Raw genomic sequence first — 21,139 nt, 5'->3', positions numbered from 1 at the left:
TACATCCTTCTAAGTTGGGGGTTGCTGATTGAAGGCTTAGAGTCTGTTATTCTAAAAGTGTATTAGTTCTGGTTTAAGCACTTGGGCTTAGGGCCAGTTATTTTACATTAAGAAGGTGTGGCCTACACTCTTGTGGGAGGAGAGGGTAGATTCTGCCTTTCTGAGCTGGGAGTTTCTGGTTAAAGGCTTACTGTGCCTGCTTATTTGAACAGTTTCTTTCTGAAATTGGTACGTCTTGTTTGCTGTAGCACAAGACTAGATTCAGACCTGCTGAATCTAGCTTTGTTTGTATAACTTGAGCACTAATCCAGGCCATCTTTTTTCTGGAGAAGGTTCCCCTGCACCCTAGTGGCAGAAGTGTGTAGTTAGAACTTGTCTGATCGAAGACTGCTGGAACGGGGCTCAGTTTTTAGCTTTTTATTGGTTAATTGGTTAATTTGTTTAAATCAGTTTACTCATTTGCTACTGTTATATTAAAAAAAAAAATACACTTTATGCGTCGCTGCTTAGCTATGCTTAAAATATTCCCGGCGTCATAAAGTCTGCTCTTCAAATTTTCCCTTAGAACTAGCCAGTTTTTTTAGTTTTAGCACTCAAATATGTTTCTTTGAGCTCAGCACTTGTTCAGAACTCATTGTAAGCACTAAATAAGCTACAAATTATTAAAGCACTCAACTTTCCTCACTTGTCTAGAGGAAAACAGTTTTTAATATTTAATAAATAAGCACCTATCCAGGTATGTCTATGGGTCAGCTCCCGATGTTTTCTCCTGTCTACCTGATGAATCTGGGCATCTTGGGGCAATGCAGAAATTGCCTCATGTACACAGACAACCCTCTCCTCCTAACACTAAACACTACAACCTGTGAGAGATGCACTTATATAGCCAAACTGGAAGCAAAGCTCTCTTCACCCAAGACTGGACTAGACAGTCAAAAGGAGAGGGTAAACACTTGCACCACACCACACTCATCACATAGTCCCTCAAAACCTACACCACCAAAACATACACATAGAAACACAAAACACACACCTACATTCATGAAGGCTCTCAATAAAAATCTGCCCAAGCAACAGAGACCTCCAAAGCAGAAACACAAGCAACTTCCACCCCCCAACACAACCCAAATGACACATAGCCCACAAACTCAGTGTGCCACCCAACCACAGCCCATAAAGCATAACGACGTACCCAACACTCTAGTCCTAGGTGACACAAAGCATTGTATAGCTATGTCAAGAATCTCAATGGCAACACTCAGATCTGCTCTGAGTTACAGCACAATGACACTAAATATACAGTACCAACTGATATTGCCAACATCCTGGCAGACAGGTTCAGTGCTAACTTTACTCCCCCTCCCACCCCCTAAAGAACCCATCTCGATACCGGAAGAATGCAAAGATCCTGTAATCATGGTGGCACAGGTAAAAACCACACTCTCCAAAGCCAAGAACACAGCATCCATGGGACCTGACAACATCCCAGGTTGCATTCTACACAAACTACAGAATGAACTGGCACCTCACCTAAGTGCTATGTTCAATCATAGCCTCACCTCAGGCTTTGGGCCCACTGAATGGTGCACAGTGATGGTTATCCCACTCCACAAAGGGGGATCCACCACGGACCCTGGGAACTACTGCCCCATTAGCCTGACGAGCCTGGTCTGCAAGGCCATGGAATGTATCATCATGGACCTTATAAACAAAGACATTGGTAAACTCCAAACTCTGGACCCCACCTAGTTCAGGTTTGTAAAAGGCAGATCATGTCTCCTAAACCTGATAGACTTCTTTGAAGCAGTCACCAAAGCCGTAGATGAGGGTAAGGTGGTTCACACAGCCTATCTAGATCTCGCCAAGGCTTTCAACACCATCCCCCACTCTGGAATTATAAATAAATTCACTAAACTAGGTATAAATCCCTATGTCACAAGATGGGTTGCCAATTGGCTCACAGACAGAACCCACACTGTGAAAGTAGCAGACTCCAAATCCGACTTCAGACCAGTGACAAGTGGAGTACCACAGGGTTCAGTCCTGGGTCCTCTCCTGTTTGATATCTACTTCTCTGAAGTACAGACTAACACAGAAGGTTTTTGGCTAATGAAGTTCGCAGATGACTGTAAACTAGGAGCCATAATCGAAACTCCTAATGATGTGGACATCCTACAAATGGGCCTCACTGAAATAGATGCCTGGTGTCAAAGCCATGGCCTCAAGCTCAATGCCAAAAAGTGCATTGTCATCCCTTTTGGTAAAAACTCTGTACCCATGAACTACCACATAGGCGGTAGTCTACTTATCACTGAAAGTGTGATAAGAGACCTTGGGACACAGGTGGACAGTAATCTTTCCTTTGATAATCACATCGCCACAGTAGTCAGGAAATCCTTCTACATGGTACACCTCATCACAAAAGGTTTCTCATCCAGAAAAAAAGAGGTAATTGTTCCCCTCTACTCATCACTCATTAGACCCATTATAGAGTACAATGCCACTTTTGGTATGTACCTCACAAGACATCTACAACAACTGGAAAGGCCACAGAAATACCTCACAAAGAGGATTACTGGCCTCAAACAGATGCCCTATGCAGACCGTCTCAAAAAACTCCAGCTTTACTCCGTCACATATCACCTACTCAGAGGCGATCTCTGCCTAACATACAAAGAAATGTCAAACCCAGAGCTGTTCATAGGTTCATAGGTTGGTACTAGGCTATCAGCCCTAGTGCCTATACAAGCCTAGCCATAACAATTCCCTGGCTATTTCTTCCCACACTATTTACTTCCCTGGACCACTGTCTAGCAGGGCGAATGATGTGATCCCCGGGGTGAATTTCCTTTCTCCCATCCAGTCGTCAAGGTTCCTTTTGAAGAGGGCCAAAGAAGCACTCTGCTTGACATGTATGGGCAATCTATTAAAGAGTCTGGGGAGTCTCTTGGGCATGCTCCACTTAAAGTAATCCCAATCCCTCCGAGCTACATGCTCTAGGGACCTAAACCTTGTCACCACAATAAACAGAACATGCTGGAGGGATAGATTCCTATACCAGAGACTTCCCATACTCTGGAACAAACTACCCATCTATATCAAACAAAGCTCCTCATTAGCACTCTTCAAGAAAAATCTTAATGATTGGATGGGAAATAGGAAGTTCACCCCAGGGATCACTTCTGTGGCTCTGCTCGACACTGGCACAGGAAAACAATTTTCTTGGGTGGCAAAAGCCAGGGTACCTTTTTGGCTAGGCTTATATAGGCCCTAGGGCCAATAGCCTAGTAACTACCTATGGACCTATGAACATGATGGACTTCCTTATTAAATGAAAGCAGTCCCATTTTCAAACTGTCTCTGATCCCTAATAATGACTCTTGACCACGTAAAATAATAAGTCATAGCTTCTCCCAGCAGACTAACATGAAAGCACTACTGAGTAGAATTGCCATTGCCTAAATGATCAACTTGTTTCTTAAAATGTTCCCTTTTAATAAACAAATGTGGGTCTTTTGATTTACAAAACCTTTTGAAATAATTTCACTTATTGCATTTGTGGCATTGCTGACCAAAAGCTAAACATTTCTCCCTTTTAGATTCATGACTTCCACCACAATTATGACAGTTGTCAATGAAACTGGGTTGGGGCCCATGCTTTAAGTTTGCTGACTCACTCTTATGCTTCACTGAGACTGTGCGAACTCTGGAATTTGCTAGAAAGCTCTGGGGTTTACCAGTGAGTACTGCAGATGTTATAGCTACTGCCATATGCTTGGGCCTGTTTCTTTTAATAACATGCTGCATACTATCAACATGAGCTTTATCACTGTGCCTTCTAGAGCTGCTCTCATTTGTAAGCATATTTGTGTGCTTTTCTGTGAGCTTGTATATCTGACAAATCTCAATGGCGTTATTCAAAGTTAAATCACTGACACGAAGCAAAATCTTTCTCACAGCATCATCTTTTATACCACAAACAAGTCTGTCTTTTATCAAGTCATCCCTTAAATCACAGAAGTCCAACGTCCTTAGATAAAAAAGTTTAATAAAATAGCAAAGCTTTCAAGTAAAAACTCTTCAGCAGTGTTTAAAACTCAAGGTCACTGTAGAGGTGAAGTATAGCCATCTGGATCGAATGGCTGTGTGTTCGCAATGGTCCATCAATCCCTTGAGGTCATTGAAACTTTACCTTCTACTCCTCTGGAACCAGCGAAATGTGGAAAAGGTGTCTCAGAGCTAGACAGCTTCCCACCTGCTTTACAGATAACTTCGGAAGAAACTATATTTCTAAGCAGTGCTGATTCCGAGACTACTCAACAATCGACTTCCACTACTGGTACTGGTGTAAATGGTGATTTTTTAGTACAAGGGTAATTTTGCCTGCTACAACTAATTATATTGAGAGAAAAGAAAAAAGCAGAGGAAGAAGCAACAGCCAGAAGCGGACAAGGAATGGAGAGGAATATGAGCAGAAAACAGTAAAGACGTTCAACAAGGTAGGTCAGGGAATGAAACACAAGAAAATGAAGACAATGACTGTTAATGGCAATGTGGTGAATTTGTCTGATTATACATTAAACTCAATGGAACTTAAAGTTCTATTAAAAGGTCTGTCATTTGTGCCATCTACAGCAGGTGACGTAACAGACCTACTTACAGAACTTAGACTGTTTGCAAAGACTATAGATTTAAAGTTGTTGTTTAAAGATGCCGAATGCAGAGAAACTGCCTTGAAGCGATCTAGTGTTTTTGTATCTTGTAATATTATACTCCCCATGTTAAAGTTTTCTTATCTATGTGTGAGCAAGAGATTTATGAAGTATATTTTAATAAACAGAAAGGTAGTACATTTTATAACCTTAGTAAGGAAGAAGAGAATGCATTAATATATTTGAGCACTAATAAACAAATTATTATTAGACCAGCAGATAAAGGGGGGGATGATAGTAGTAATGGGAAGTGGCCAGTATAGGGAATGGATGGAAGAATTTCTTTCAGACTTAGATACTTTTATGGTAATACATAGGATATATGTTGATACAATTATAAGTAAAGTAAAAAGTTTCTTATATGAATTGCTTATAGAAGCAAGTCTTACACCAGAAATATATAACTATCTATACAATGCCAAGCCCATAATCCCGTTTATTTATGGGTTGCCTAAGATACATAAATGTTTAAGTAAACCCCCAATGAGACCAATTGTGTCTGGTAAAAAATGGGTAACAACAGCCATTTCTAAGTATGTGGCTAAACAGTTGGTTTCCATGCTGAATTTCTGTCATAGCTTTATTAAGCCTACTTGAGATTTTTTGTTAGGTTTAAATGCATGGTGCTCCAACAATATATCCAGTGACATTTTATTGGTTACATTGGACATCAAATCCTTATTTACTGTCATCCCCAATTCCTATGGAATGGATGCTATAAGAGAATTCTTAACTCAACACAGTGGATTACATAATTATAAAGTCAAAATGTTATGCTCAATGCTTGATTGTGTTCTTGAGAATAATATATTAGCTTTAATAATACATATTACCATCAGAGACAAGGTGTAGCTATGGGCACTTCTGTTGCTAACACTTATGCTAATTTGGTTTTAGGAAGATGGGAAGAACATATCTATAAGGAACAAAGTGATGAATTTAGAAATAGAAAAATGCTATTTTATAAACATTTGTGGATGATATTTTTCTATTATGGAATGGCTCAGTTTCTGAGCTGGACAGTTTCATTTGTTATTTACAATCCACTACTGAATTTTTGCAGTTTGTAGTGAATACATCAATGGAAACAATTAATTTCCTAGATGTTACTATTAGTAAAGAAAGTCCCACATTAAGTACTGCCATCTACAGGAAAAAACGGTACAAGCAGGTAGATATGTTCATTCAGAGAGTATGAATCCCAGACATGTTTTTAGTGGCATTGTCAAGAGCCAATTTATGACTGCCAGTAGATTGAGCACTAAAGAAGGGGCATTTACTAGTGAAATGGAAAACATGGCATCTGATTTTAAGAATAAAGGATATGCTGTATCTCTTGTTAATAAATCTAAAGAAATTGTGAAACAGCTGAGAGAAGGCATAACTAAACCTTACTTTTCTAATAAAGTAGACACTGTAGATCCATTAGACATAAATAAGGGAAAGAAATATTGTCAGGTTAACTACATTATGAAATATAACTGACATTCTGATGTTATTAGAGACATAATTAGAAGGAATTGGATGATACTAACTTCCAACCAAGAGATTTGTGGTCTTATAGAAGAGAGACCACACTTTGTATACAAAAGAGAAAAGAACTTAAAACAATTTCTTTGTTATAAGGATGCTAGTAATAAAAGGCACCTTAAGACTGGTATATATAAAATGGGCACTATTCCTTGTTATAACTGTGTCCATTGTAGTGATATCTGTACTGATAGGTTCTTTAAACATCCTATAAGTGGAGAAAGTTTCTCCTTCAGAGCAAGAGGAACCTGTACTACTGAAAATGTTGTATACTTCGCTCATTGTATACAATGTAATTGTTTCTATATTGTAAAGCCAATAAAAAACTAAAAGATAGAATAAGCAGTCATCTTTCAGATATACGTAGAAATGTGTTAACTAATACTTTAGCAAAACATATATTTAGTGAAGGCACAGAACACAGATTTAAGTTCAGGATTTTACAAGTTATTTGTATACATGAAAATGGGGAGATATCATTAATAAAACAGAACTGTGGGAATATAATGGATATATTTTTTGAGCAGACCATTTTCCTGGAATGACTACAAGTGTTAGTATCAAACTTATTCTGAAAGATAAACATGATGTTATATAAATGCTTTAGTAAGTTAGGATATGAAAGAACTAAGCTAATACTGCAGTGAATTTTTGTATGGGCACTTAAAGTATTTTAATGAGTTAATTGATTGTTTTAACTAACTGGCTGCATGTTGCTTAAAAGGGTCTCAGTGACCTTGAGTTTTAAACACTAATGAAGAGTTTTTACTTGAAAGCTTTGTTATTGTATTAAACTTTTTTATCTGAAGGTGCTGGACTTTTTTGTTTTACTTTTTGGACTGTATTTTTGGTGCTTTGAAGTCCTTTAACTGCTTTGGTGATTTATTTTGTCTTTGGATCCCTTAAATCACCAATCTGCACATTTTAGCTTTATTTCCCAGGTTGGTTATATATACTGCAAAAGTTTCACCAGGCTTTTGATCACTTGTATAAAATAAATGCCTTTCCACTGTAACATTTGTCTGGGGGTTCCACATTTCTCTAAATTTACATTTTAAGCACTCAGGATCCTCCCTTCACTCAGCCTGTATAACAATAAGATGGTTTTCCCCCTCTCCTGTATAGATGGCAGGTGCATATACAAATGAGTGTTCCCGTTTGTATGGCTTCTGACCCAGCTAAATTAAGCATAATAAATGTCTTTGTATGGTCACCTTTATCAGAAAATGCAGCCTGTATGAAAATGTCGTACTCTTGCTCAAACAATCTCCAGTTCTCAGCAATATTACTGTCAAACACAAGTGCACTGGGTTTTCGAAATCCATCTGCCACGCCCAGAATATATGCATAAACACACTGAAAATATGGCCCTTGTAATTATGTACAAACAGTTTTGTGAGTGTGTAACAACATTCAAATGCACAATAAACTCTTTGAAGTACTGTACTTAGTGAAATATGCTCTGTAATGGCTGTACTTTGCAAAATAGCTTTACCGTAACACTGCACAAACATGTGAACACTTTATACATTTCTAATAACTCAGATATCTTTGCTTAATAAGAAGAATATAGATTTACAAAGCATGTATTGAAAAATGCGGTCGTTTCCCCTTATTTTATTCATTTTATGCAATTCATACTTTATTTCAAACATTTTCTGTAGTAATTTGAATACTTTTGTCAATATTGTACATATCTGTTCATGCAAATATCATTGAGAATGTTCTGTATGCCCCATTTCATATTATACAAATAGAAATAGTGCTGAGCAAGTTTAAATACCTGAAATTCATTTCTGACCTGTTTTGTGAAGTATGCACATTTTAGGGTTGGTCAGCTCATCTATATTCCTCCAGCTTTAAGCAAGTGCCTTTAGTCATTTTATCCAAGCTGCCTTCAATGTCATGCCCCTTGAATATGCCGGTTTCTGATTCCTTGTCCTTTAGATATGCCACTTCTGACACCATGTCACTTGTTTGTCTCTAACACACATGACAAGAAGGCTAGGGTTTTCGTTTAGATGCTTCACTACATAGAAATACATCAGGATGGATAGCAACATCATTAAATACACACGAACTAGTTAACAGACAGACCTTACATACATACATACATACATGGTCACATCTCAACTCCTTACTACAAAATGGCAGTTTAGCTTGCATGTGCTCAGTATTTATACACTTCTGCAAGCCCTTGGATATCTTCTTAAAGGTATATACACAATCATTAATTTATACTCTTGTTTTTATTATAATACTCCATGAGGTTTCACTTAAGGGTGTTGGCATTTAAGACAGATATTTCCACTTAATTAAGGGGGGACGAATAGCTAAATATTTATCAGACAAATTAATAGGGTGTTTAGATGTGTGCCAGTAAGAGTGGGGAAGGTTAGTTATACCTAGTCTAGGATTACTTTTTATTTCTCTAGAGCAGTCGGCTTCAAAACTGATAAAAATCAAAGTGGGATTTTTTTTAATGATTTGGAAGGTGGGTATGCAGAGTGGTATAGTAACGCTAAGCTTCTAATGCCCAGATATAAATGAGATACATCCCTTTAATGAGTTACTCCACAATTCCTGTGGACTGATGCAGAGATAGGATACATAACTGCAGTTTCACAGCTAATACTCAGGTCTGCTCTTAACGTCTTCATGGAAGGTGTCAAGTAGTCTAAATCTGTATGTCAGAGTGACCACTGTGACAATGACTACTTGTATTACTAATTAGATGGCAAAATGAAGAGTTCTTGAAAATACTTTTCCTGCACTAGATATTATATTATGAAATTTGGTTATTGAAAATTTAGTTTCCTGATTGGAAGGGTTTCTGATCATTTCCAGTGATGCTGGATTACAAGGACACAATCACACACACTGTATGTGTACAGCTATAAATGTGAAACACACTGTGCTCCTACTTCAGGATGTGTTAGTTCCCGTGGCTTGGGACAAATAATTAATGTTGGTGTACACATACAGTAATTTTGTTATTTAGGAAAATTCACAGTAGATGCAACCAATTGTTACTTCAATAAGAGTTGAGCTGTGCTACTTGCGGATGTACACAAAAAGCATTAATGCTAGGTGTACTCAGCTGACTACATTATATGTCTGCATTCTTTATAAATAATATAGTTATCAGCTGAGCTCAGCTACTGGCCATAGTATGTATCTCTAAAAAGTGTGTTTCTGTAAGTATCTCTCCAAAGTATGTTTGTATATAGACTTACTCATAAAAATTACTTTGTGCCTGCACAGTGTAAGAGCTAAAAATAATATGCAATTTGTTTACTGTACAGGGATGCAGAGTCTAGAGTAGTGCACACATTGTTTAAATGTGCTTCCATCATGGGGCAATAATATAATCAAACAACTTACTTGGGGTAGCGCAAAAGTATGAAGACAAACAGTCAAGGACATTGTATAGAACAACAGGTTTTGTATCAACATGTATCAACATGCATTTTCTGAACAATAAAAAATATGATTGGAAGGGACAGGGGAAAAGTCAGAGATGTTGCAAAGTTAGTAGGACAACAGTTTTGCATCAATCAACATATACTTTCTGAAACAAAATCCATAGTATATAACCTTAATGTCTAACATTATTGGCAGGCTGCAGTTTACAGTGGTTTATGAGAAAAGCAAACCTTTTATAAGCAGAATCATAGCTGGTTCAACCACTGAAAATTGCAGACTGTTGCTACAGTTTGTACCCTGACTGCAAGAATCACTATAGTGCTCGTGTTTTAATTAAAAAAAAAAATATTGTTTTTAAACTGAAGCAAGCTGCTTGCTACAAATGTAGGAAACAGTTGTTACAGTTTATACCCTGTCTGCATGAAGCACTACAAGACTCAGGTTTTTGTTAAAAAACAAAAAAGGCATTTTTTTTCACTTACTTCTAAACAGTAGCAAACTGCTTGCCACAATGTAGTAAGCAGTTGCTACAGTTTAGACCACGCATACAGTGCAACAGTGCTCAGGTCTGACTGCAAATTCAATACCAGCTTTTAAAAACCAGCATTGCATTAGAGACATCGGGATTGGTTGATTGCACCTGCCAACACTTTGTGCCCAGGGCAGCTGCCCCTCTCGCCCTACTCTAGCTATGCAACTGTTTATGATGAATGCAACAAAATTATGAGGCAAGTCCTATTCATTCTGCAAAATCTGGCACTTGAGGTGATGGATTGGTGATTTTTAGCTGTCCAAAATAATGTTTAAAACGGTAGGGCAGTAGTAGACAGCTGTCAAACTATGCTACTGTCTGGACATAACAGGCAGATTAAGGGGAAGACAGGTTGAAATGCCTGAAAAGTGAGCTTTAAAGGAAGAATAAGCCACATAATTCTTTATGAGCTCAGTAAAATGGGATAATGGAAGAGGGACATCTAATTTTATAGGGTCCTGGTTGTTTATTTGACAACATATTAATTTTTTTTTTGCATTTGGCTATGTAGGATTTTTGTGTGGTGGGTGTCCTTGCCTCCTGGAGAACCATAGCTTTCAAACTCTTAGCATAAAAATAGGGACACATTTTAAATATCATTCTTAAAAACTTAGAAAGTTACTAGAATAAAATGTATTGTATTACCATGTATTTTATGATGGATATGAAATCTGAAACTCAAATGCCTGTCATTAGTTAGTGAATTCAGTCCTCATTGATTTGCCACAAAAATCCAGAAAACCACATTTTTTATGAGAAACAGACCAAAAATATGAGCAAAAATCTGGACATACTGCGAAAATCTGGACAATTGAGAGGTATGTGGAGAGCCTAGACACATCCTCAGAAAACTGGTCTGAGAGGGATCAGAATTCAATCATCCATAGACTTAGGTTGAGGGATGACAAGTTGAGGTAATGCAATGAGCCCTTCTGTTGTGTTATCAGGTCCACTTTGTTTGGTAGATTGAGGTGATTATCCCTGGCTAAATGACAGAGAAAGGAGAATCAATACTGCCTTGACCAAAAAGAAGTTACCAGTAGAATGTTTGGCCGTTCTTTTTGGATCTTTAACAGAACTTTGGGTAGAGCAGAGGCTCTGACCCCTGGCATACTTTACTCATTTTTAAGGCATCTATTCAAATATTAAAATTTGTGGGATGCCTTCTGGTACCTCTGAGATAATGTTCCATAGTTTCCCCCTCCCAGCTGCAGTAGCAGTCTCTTTGAAATACAAAAACTACAGCTGTGAGGCAGCTAACCAGTTCTCAATCACAAACACGAAACCAAAAGAGAAAAGAGAGAACTGGAAACACTCTAAAATAACAAGTTGTTTAATTCAAAATCACAAGTAAAACGTTCACCTTCAAGGCTTCCTCTGGCGAAATAAATCATTATTATATTATAAAGGGGTCACAATAGAGGGTGTCTGAGGTAGAGTCAGATTTTTGTGAGTTCTGTAACCTCTGTGGGTACTTTGGAATCAAGGCATAAAGGAAATTCCCTGTCCTGTGGAAGGATAATACATCTGTTCTCCAAGCCAAGGGTCAAGGAGTCCTGGTGCAAAAGAGAAGGATCTGTTTGTTGATCTATAAGGCAAATACATCTATCTGTGGTGTTTGCCACATGTAGACTATGTCAAAGAAGACCTGTTTGTAGAGCCTCCATCTGTGAAGGTCTTCAGTGGTGCTGCTTAGAGAGTCTGCCAAGACATTGTCCTGGGACAGGATGTATACTGTTTGGAGGGACATGCCTGCCTTGGTGGCTAGGTCCCAAGCAATCTCAGCCAACCAGTATAACTGGTATGCTCTGGTTCCTCGTTGCTTGTTTATGTACCCCATCATAATCAAAGCATGAAAGAGATATGTGCATGCAGGGGGTGAGAGTGTTGTTACCATACATTGTTTTAGGTACCACAGCCTTTTCCACATTTGCAAGCTGGCTAACAGCGGTAATGGTATGGTTGCTGCCATAAATCCTGATGCTATAAGAATCTTCCTGGCTGATCAAGCTTGGACAGAGGTAGTATGGTGTATGGGGATATGCAGGTACACATCCTTTAAATCCAGCGATACTAGAAAAGCCTGTGGAAGTATAAAGGGGAGAAGGGTTTGAATTGACAGCATTTTGAAAGTGGGTACCTTGATGAAGGTGTTAAGCTGAGAGGGCTGTAGTATGGATCTCCTTTATCCTTCTTTTCTTGGTACCAGGGACACACTGGAATTGAACCCTTATCCCATAAACTGAGGGGAATTAGTTCTACTGTGCCTTGGATTTGCAGTTCTTGAAGAATGGGAGGGAGAAGCTTTAATTGGTTGTGAGGCAGAGATCGAATACTTTTGAAGGGAGGAAGGTCCTTCCAGGACATACTGTAACCTTTTTTGATGATAGTGAGTACCCACTTTTCTATGGTAATATATTCCCAATTTGTAATGAAAACATCAAGTCTTTTTGGAGGGCAAGGGTAGGACTGAAGGGAGACTGGGTGGTATTTGGGAAGATAGTCACATACACATATCTGTGAAGGGAGGCCTCCTTGATCTGGAGTCCATTCCAGCATTTTCTGGAAATCTTTTCCTGGGTATCTTCTTGTGTTTCTGAGAAGGCCTATGTTCCCTTCTAACAAATGTAGTGGGCTTGGCTCAGTAGTTCCTCTAGTATCTGAGCACAGAGGGAAGAAGGATCTGTCTGCAGTCCCTTATATTCTTACTTTGCTCCTGCAAGGTTTTGAATAAGCTATCTGCCTGTGGACTAAACAAAAGGTCCCTACTAATGGGGGATTCTAGGAGTGTAGCCTTGAAATCTTCTGACAGAGGCTGGTTATACAACCAGACATATAAACAAATGACTGAACTGATAGCAGTTGCTCTGGAAGAGGCCTCAGCAGCATCATTGCTGCATTTTATACTCTGCCTAGCAACTTGAGTGGCCAGATTTGCCAAAAGTAAAATTTGTTGCTTAGAGTCTATTCCTGACATATCAGAAACTGCCTTGTTCAGGTTAAGGCCAGATAAGAGATACTTGGTCATCAGGGTCTGATCATTAATTGCCCTGAAGGTCAGGATAAAACAAGTATAGACCTTTTTTCTCCACCTATCCATAGCCCTACTTTGCTTGTCTGATGGCAGGTCCTTAGCATCCGGCAGTAGCTTAGATAGTTTTTCTGAAGCTAAGGGTCAACTACAGGACTCTTAAAAAGGAACTTGAGATCATCCAGAACATTGTAGCATTTGTCTGGCCTTTTAGGAGTAGGGGACTGAGAGTCAGGAGCAGAGGCCATGGATACAAAGGCATCCTAAAAGGCCTCCAAGCTTGGAGGTATGGAGAAAGGGGCTAGGGTGCTCATTTCCAAACAGACTGTAGTATATCTTTTGGACATCAGAGATTTGCTTAGACTCCCACTCAGAATGTTTCATCATATTTATAATGGTTTCTCTGAAGGATGCCACTTCCAACAGGGAATCTGAAGAGAGGGAATCCTCATCATCAGAGGGCACCTAGCCAGGAGAATGAATCTGAGAGGAGTAAGCTTAGGAATGGTCATCAGAATCTGAAGCCTCCTCCTCCTACTCAGGAGAAGATTCCACAGTAATTTTCTGTGGAGTGAGTGGAGGAGCTAAAAAGGAAGGCAGTTTATGGGCCATAATGGCCTTGAACACGTCCTGAGAAAAGTCCATCCACTCCTTCTCCCTAGAACGGAGGACAGGAAACATATTTAGTCTTTTGTCACTTTTTCTTTGGGGTGACATCCATCTGACTCAAGCACAGAGGCTCTGACCCTTTAACATACTTCAATCAGTTTTCCAGGAATCTCTTCCCTTAGTAAAATTTATGGGATGCCTTCTGGTCCCTCTGAGATAATGATCTGCAGATCCTCTTTCTCAGTTGGAGTAGCAGTCTTTTGGATTTGTGGTCCTTTGATGCCATATTGGCCTCCAACAGGGTTATGTTAGAGAGTGCCTGAGGTAGAGTCTGATGCACCATGAGTGAACCTCTGCAGGCATGTCAGAATCAGACAGGGCAAACAGAGTCTCAGGTCTAGGCCTTTTGAGTTTCTTCTTAGGAGCAGAAGGTACATCAGGTGTGGAGGGATCCACCATCTTAGACTGGACGAAATGTTTCAGTCATTGGGTCTCCAAGAATGTGTTCGAAGAAGATAAATGGGAAACCAATGTCTTGGGTACGAAATACTGGAAAATGGAACAAGATTTGTAGTCATGTTCTGCTCCTAAGCAGAAAAGACACTAGGTATGGAAGTCTTTGTGGGGTATCTGCCTACCGCACTCACACGTACCCCTCCTAGCTGACATCTAACAAAATCACAGCAAAACAGTTTAAATAAGAAGGAAGGTTCCCCCATGGGACACTTATCTGAATGAAAGAAGCCTTACAGTACAATGGCCATGCGAAGATCAGACGAATGGGTATGAGACCTTCATTTGAGCTAGCATCAAGACAGTCTGAGCATTTACACTAATAATTCCACTTATATACCCCCACACTTCAAGCTGAGGTCATATGCCAGATGTATGCTACTGGGAAGTTTAGGCTTTGGTACCACGGCTGGATATCAACAGTGAAAATCCATCTGTTTTGATACTGCAGCAGTGATCTTAGTCAGGACATCTTTCCTGATTCAAGCACTTGTATTTCACAAGATCTGACTTCTAAATTTGTACAACTTCTGCATGCTTCAGAACTTGTTCAGCATTATGTAATGACATCAGTGCTTGTAATATCTTGCTAAGTTTAGTGTAGTGGTTCAGAATACTTCTCATGAATCTTCTCATAATACGTATGAGAGGAAAGGACTGATCATGGAAAATGCACATGAAGAGGAACAGTCAGGTTGCTGCCTACCTTATCAATATGATTAGTGTGCTTTGCTCACTCATGCAAGTTGTAGGACATTGACTGTTTCTTAGGGTATGTATCAGCATAGTATTTTTTTCTAGAGATTTCTACATTTTTGTATACTTAATGTACATATATGTGCAACACTGTCTGCATGCTGCATCAGTATTTGTATGTTACAGGTGTTGTATGTAAACCAGTATTACATATACTATATTGTAAACATTTCATGATCCTATAGGTATTCATGCTATATACGGCCTTGTGCAAGTAAACATTGTTTTGCATGGATAATATATGCACATATATATATATATATATATATATATATATATATATATATATATATATATAAATATATGGTTCCCCTTCAAACCATTGAACGTTTAAAACATCGAAGTTCAGATCATCGAGACCAGACCATCGAGTTTGAAAAGGTCGAAGGTTTGAAGGGGAAGAAAAAGGTAAGTGTTGGTGGGAGAATGTTTGTGTTTTTGCAGGGCACCAAGGTGCCCTGCATACTGTGTGTGTCTATGTGCCATCTGTGTGATGGCACTAGAGATAGGGTATGGAAAATCTCCCGTTTAGCGCTTCTGCATATAGTGCTAAATGGGAGATTTCCCTTTACTCGATTGTAATGTGGTCTTGGAGTTGGAATATTAAAGTGGGGGGTGGGGGGGGTGGGGGGTGGGGGTGCAGGCCCCCCTGCATGCAATTGTTAAAAGTTATTTTTCTTTTTTTGGTTTCACTTGTAACCTTCGATGTTTCAAAATTCGATGTTCTGTTCTCGATGATCAGAATTTCGATGTTTTGAAATTTCGATGGTTAGAAGTGGAACCATATATATATATATATATATATATATATATATATATATGTGTGTGTGTGTGCATGTGTGTGTGTTTGTGTATGCTGCTACTTATTTTCAGTTATATAAACTGTTAATAGTGTTAAACTCTGCATTTTAAATTCCTTCACATCGTGATGTGCTTCAGGGATAGCATTGGTTTAAAAATCTTACTTTTCAAATACCTGGTATTACTTCTGTGTCTTGCTGTCCATATTTGCTAAAGGACAGCTCGACCAAATGGTATGTTTTTTACTTCGAAATATTAATTAATCAAAACAGCAATGTTCTCTTACAGAAAAAAATATTAGTTATTTACAGCTCTGTTTTGTGTTTGCAACTGAATTGACACTGTTTGTAGACTATTTTGACTATGCTGACATTATGTTGTTCATGTAGTTCTAATGTCATCTCCTGTTTCATTGAGTTAGTTTCCAATTCAATTAGGAGAGATGGTCATGGAAGCTAAATCAAACACATGTATATTGTGACCATAAGTAGTTAGATTACTGCTTCAAAATACAGCTCAATACAGCCTGTGAACATTTTTGAAACTTCTAGGTTTTCAGATATGAAGTATGATTTGCAGACATTTCTGTTTTTCACAAATTATGTCTGAACATACAAGAAAATGACTTAATTTGCCTTTTAATTAGCCATCCGACACATTAAAGTATTTTTACCACTCCAGTCTTTTAGAAAGCATGCAATTATGCTTACTCTGTCCAGTTCTTATCAGCTCGCTCTTCTCTGCCTTACTGAATAATTGCAGTATTAGTACAACTTATTCTTTGAATTCTCTTTATCCCGGTCTCATTTGCAGTCCTTTCTGATAATTAATTCTGCTGATAAGATACACTTAATTTGCACATTTTGTCATGCCGTATCCCTGGCTCACAGAGCCTAGACTGACTATAGGTTGGTATGTCAATGACTCATTTGTCCAGCTCTCTTCATTTGGGTCCTGCTGACTGAATGGATCTTTTGAATTATTTTGCAGGGGTTTAACCCCCACCCACATCCTTCATGCAAGGGAGAGTTTGTATACCATCTTCTCTGTTATAACCAACTTTAAGGTTGTCAGATCTTTGGGGTAGGATAAAATGCTTGTCTTCTGAAAGTCCCATTAGGACAAGTTCCAAATAAATATTTTTTTTATGTATTTATCCATGTTGTGCTAACTGACTAAGTACATTAGTGGCCATTTCTTGTCCCTTTGTGAGACATATGGAGTGGGTTAGTGTGGGAATTTGTAAGTGTGGCATGTCTGATTCGAATCATACAGCTTGTGCAAGAATGGCACTGGGCTGTTACATAACCTTTTCCCAGCATTTAGTTAACTCAACACAGCTCTGCAGGATGTGGGAAGCACAAGTTTTCATCTAGTCACGTTCTCTCCAGCACCTAGTTTTTCATCCTTTTTCATATTTCATTAAGTGCTTTGGGGTAAAAAAGTATGTACTTGTAATCTTCCGGGCTCGGTGCCTTTCTTATATGTCTGCAGGAGCTTGTTTACTATAGTAAAAGGCTCACTTGTTTATTTTACTGCTGCTTTCTTTTTTAGAAGGTGACAGTAGCTCGCATGTCATGTGCAAATTTAATATATTTGCCCTAGTGTTTTTGAATTTCTTATGCATTTCCTGGTATATTGGCAAACATACATAGAAGGAAGTTTTACCGCCGCCATTACATTTTTTCCCTACATCATCTATTGGATTCATTGTGGGTTATGTAATCGTCTCCTCTATCCTGTATTTAAAGGGCATCTTTGTAGTCATACCCAAAAATGTGAACCCTTGTCCTTTATAAGCAGGTTTGTCTAAAAGCGATGAGCATTGCGTGGTGGATTGTCTCCTCATTCTGCTATTGGGCACAACATCCATTTTTCCTGTTGGATCAAATATCTCTTCTGATCTTAATTCAATGGTATGTTGAAGACAACCATCTTGCAAACTGTAATAAGGACAATGGATGCCTGGGGCAACTTTCATTTTGTGGTTCATTTCACATTGACAATGCAATAAATGAAGGCAGATGCATGTGTGAAATGTGAGAGTGTAATGTTTACATGGGATTCAATTATGTTTCTTCTGTTGTTAGAAGGAGCAACCACAAATGTTATCCATTTAAAAAACAGATGACTCTATTAGTGCAAACTATGCTGTGGAATGAGTTTTTAAATAGCATCCCCACTGTCATGCACACCAAAGGCACGCGCGCACACACACACACACACACACACACACACACACACACACACACACACACACACACACACACACACACACACACACACACACTCACACACACACACACACTGTCTCTCATGCATGCTTGCTTTTCTTGATTTGCTTAATTAAGTGCCATGTTAGAATTGCACAGTCTTACATTTAATAATATAATATATGAATGAAAAAAGACATCACATTTCTGTTATAAAATAAGCAATAAGTAAATGGAAATATTACCAGGTACAAAATTATACTCGGCCAGTAGAAAGGCATTCTGAAATCTAATATCTAGATGGACTATCTATCAAAACACTTTGGGAACATCTTAACACCCTGTTATAGCCTTAAAATGCTCTTTGCCCATAAAAAATATCCTTAAAACACTGGTAGTCCTTATTCCCTAGTTTTGTGTTACAAATACCAAAGAATTTAGCAGCACTAGGCCTTCATACTGTCAGTGAGCTCTAAACAGACCTATATTTATCTTATCCTACATTGAAAGGCCCTTTTTCAAACCTTCCTCCATGTTTTCCCTATCTCTGTCTCTATAATTTAGATGTATTTGTACTCTCAGCAGCTTTAGAGAAGCTCTTTATCTTACAGTCTGCAGTCATCCACATGTGAATATAGGGCTGCTGTTTCTAGCATCACTTTGCTCTATCACGCCTTTGCACTATCTGCTGCCATTTAGATTAGATACCACAGACACAAATTATTATTTTTTATGCTGCTTCTTCTTATCCATTTACTGCATTCCAACATACCTTTGTTGTGGCTCTCTGAATAATTAAATCCCTGTTCTGTATTCATGCTCTGCAACATTATTGTGGCTTAAATACTGTTGCAGTGCATCAACTAAACTTTTTTTTTATTCTTTTTCAGCTGAAATCTAAAGGCCTCTTTCCAAGGCATAGTTTCTGAATGATTGGAATCCTGTGTTTTATTCAGTATATGCAGCTTGGCTGTGTCTCACCTACTGGTACAATATATCACTGAATCATCCTGCAATATTTGTTTATTTATATTTAGTTTCCACCACAGGACTCTGCCCATTGGCTCAGCTACCTGTGCCCTATTAACTCATTCATTCCTCTAAGGGCAAGAGCCATGACTCCACAAACTGGGTGACAACCCTCCAACCACTCAGTCCTGATCAGGGGACTGAGCAGCTCATGCATTCTCCTGGAGGGCAGAGTCAGGTGTGAGGATTGGGTTGGTGTACTGGTCCCTCCCTTGGAGGTCCCCTCCCCATTTTTTCCAACAGCTTTCCAAAGGTGGCCAGATGAGTTGCAATGGTTTCCTGTGTGGGTAATGATGTTTGTACTCCCACCGACATCACCTTGATTCAGTAGCACATGTGCCACTTAACGGTGTGAGCTCCCCCTTTTTCTTCTACCAGCACCTATCAGCTTGTAGTTGTTGTTAATGTGGGGGGCAGGCCAGGCCCCTTCCCTCCACTAGTTCAGCCACTCATGTCCATTCTCCCTTGTCTCATCAGTGTCTATAATGCTAATAAAACACAAGCCACATGGATCGTAGTCAGAACATCATCTCTCAATACACCAAGGCAGGACTCTTGCAATTTTATTGTACCTGCTTGTTCTTACCTTTATGTTGCTTGCTTAAGTCTTCGCTTTTGGCCAGGGTTCTGATTAAAAAGAGTTCCTTGAACAGGTCAGCTACCCAGTTAAATAAAATAACATATTTTTACTAAACATTAACAATATATATATTTATATATATATGTATATATATATATATATATATATATATATATATATATATATATATATATATACACACACATTCAACCTTTTAAAATAAATCAAAACTAGAGTGTACAGAGGACTTCTGCTAGCTGGGCCACCATTCCGCCACCCTTTGTGAATGTACCCCCATTCTTCAACAAACACTCAAACGTCCCTGAATAAACTCCAACCTGATGATCCTGTCTCATAAACAAATATGTCCAAACTGTATAGCGTCATACTGTGAAACTGGAAACACTCTTATAAATACATTACTGCATTCTGCTGTTTATGTTTTTGGGAGGCCAAGGGAAAAATAGCCATAACCAACACTTCCACGGATACAAGAAGTAATGTAACAGTCATCCTGAATTTGTGTTTGTAAGTGTCATTTCAGAAAGTAGTGCATCATGCATCAAAATTATGTTTTCTGAAATAATTTTATAGTTTCTATTGTACAGTTTACAAAGAAGTCTTACCATATAATTACATTTAAAACAGGAGGTAAATATGTATACTAGGATACAGAGGCAGGTTAAAAGTTAAAATTCAAAAATGTGAACAGGAATTGGAGAAAACAAATCAATGTTCATATTGCATATCCAGCATTACCACAGGAAGAAGAGTAGAAACTGCATGGAAATATGTATCAGAGTAGATGCCCGAGACAGAAAAATATAGCCACCATTTTCAACTCACTGCCAAGTGAAGACAGAAAATAAGCCATAATTACCAAACTATCAGTCACCTCCTCCAGTAATGATAGAAAATAATCACCTAACATAGAAACAGCAAATAAATTGAATTACATTTTCATCTTTAAGCATCTTTAGTCTGTGCATGTATCATATGTCATGATGTGTTGTTATATATGATGATTAAGTAACTGTGACATTAAGGGCAATTGCCTGTAGCTGTCATGTGTGGTAATTTTTTCAGCAGAACAGTTCAGTAAAGGTTCTTGTTAAATACCCATCATGTCTAACACTACTTTACTTGTTCTTTTCACTGTGTATAGCTATACAGTATACATATACTACATTTCCATCAGACTTAAAATGAATGTGACATGAACTTTTCTAGTTACATCTCACTTCCGGAACATTTTTGAAGCTCTTTTCTGCAATATCCAAATTCTACTTAAGGATCCTTTTACCATATCACATTCATGTGAACAGGAAGCCAGTTTCAGTTTTAACTTTGTGATATGAAGAGTTATGATTATAGTTCTGTTTTTACATTATTAACAGTATCATGACT

The sequence above is a fragment of the Protopterus annectens genome, chromosome 2.part0 (genome assembly GCF_019279795.1).
Source record: "Protopterus annectens isolate FY-2018-M chromosome 2.part0, PAN1.0, whole genome shotgun sequence".
NCBI lineage: Eukaryota > Metazoa > Chordata > Ceratodontiformes > Protopteridae > Protopterus > Protopterus annectens.
Note: the sequence above shows the minus strand (reverse complement) of the source record.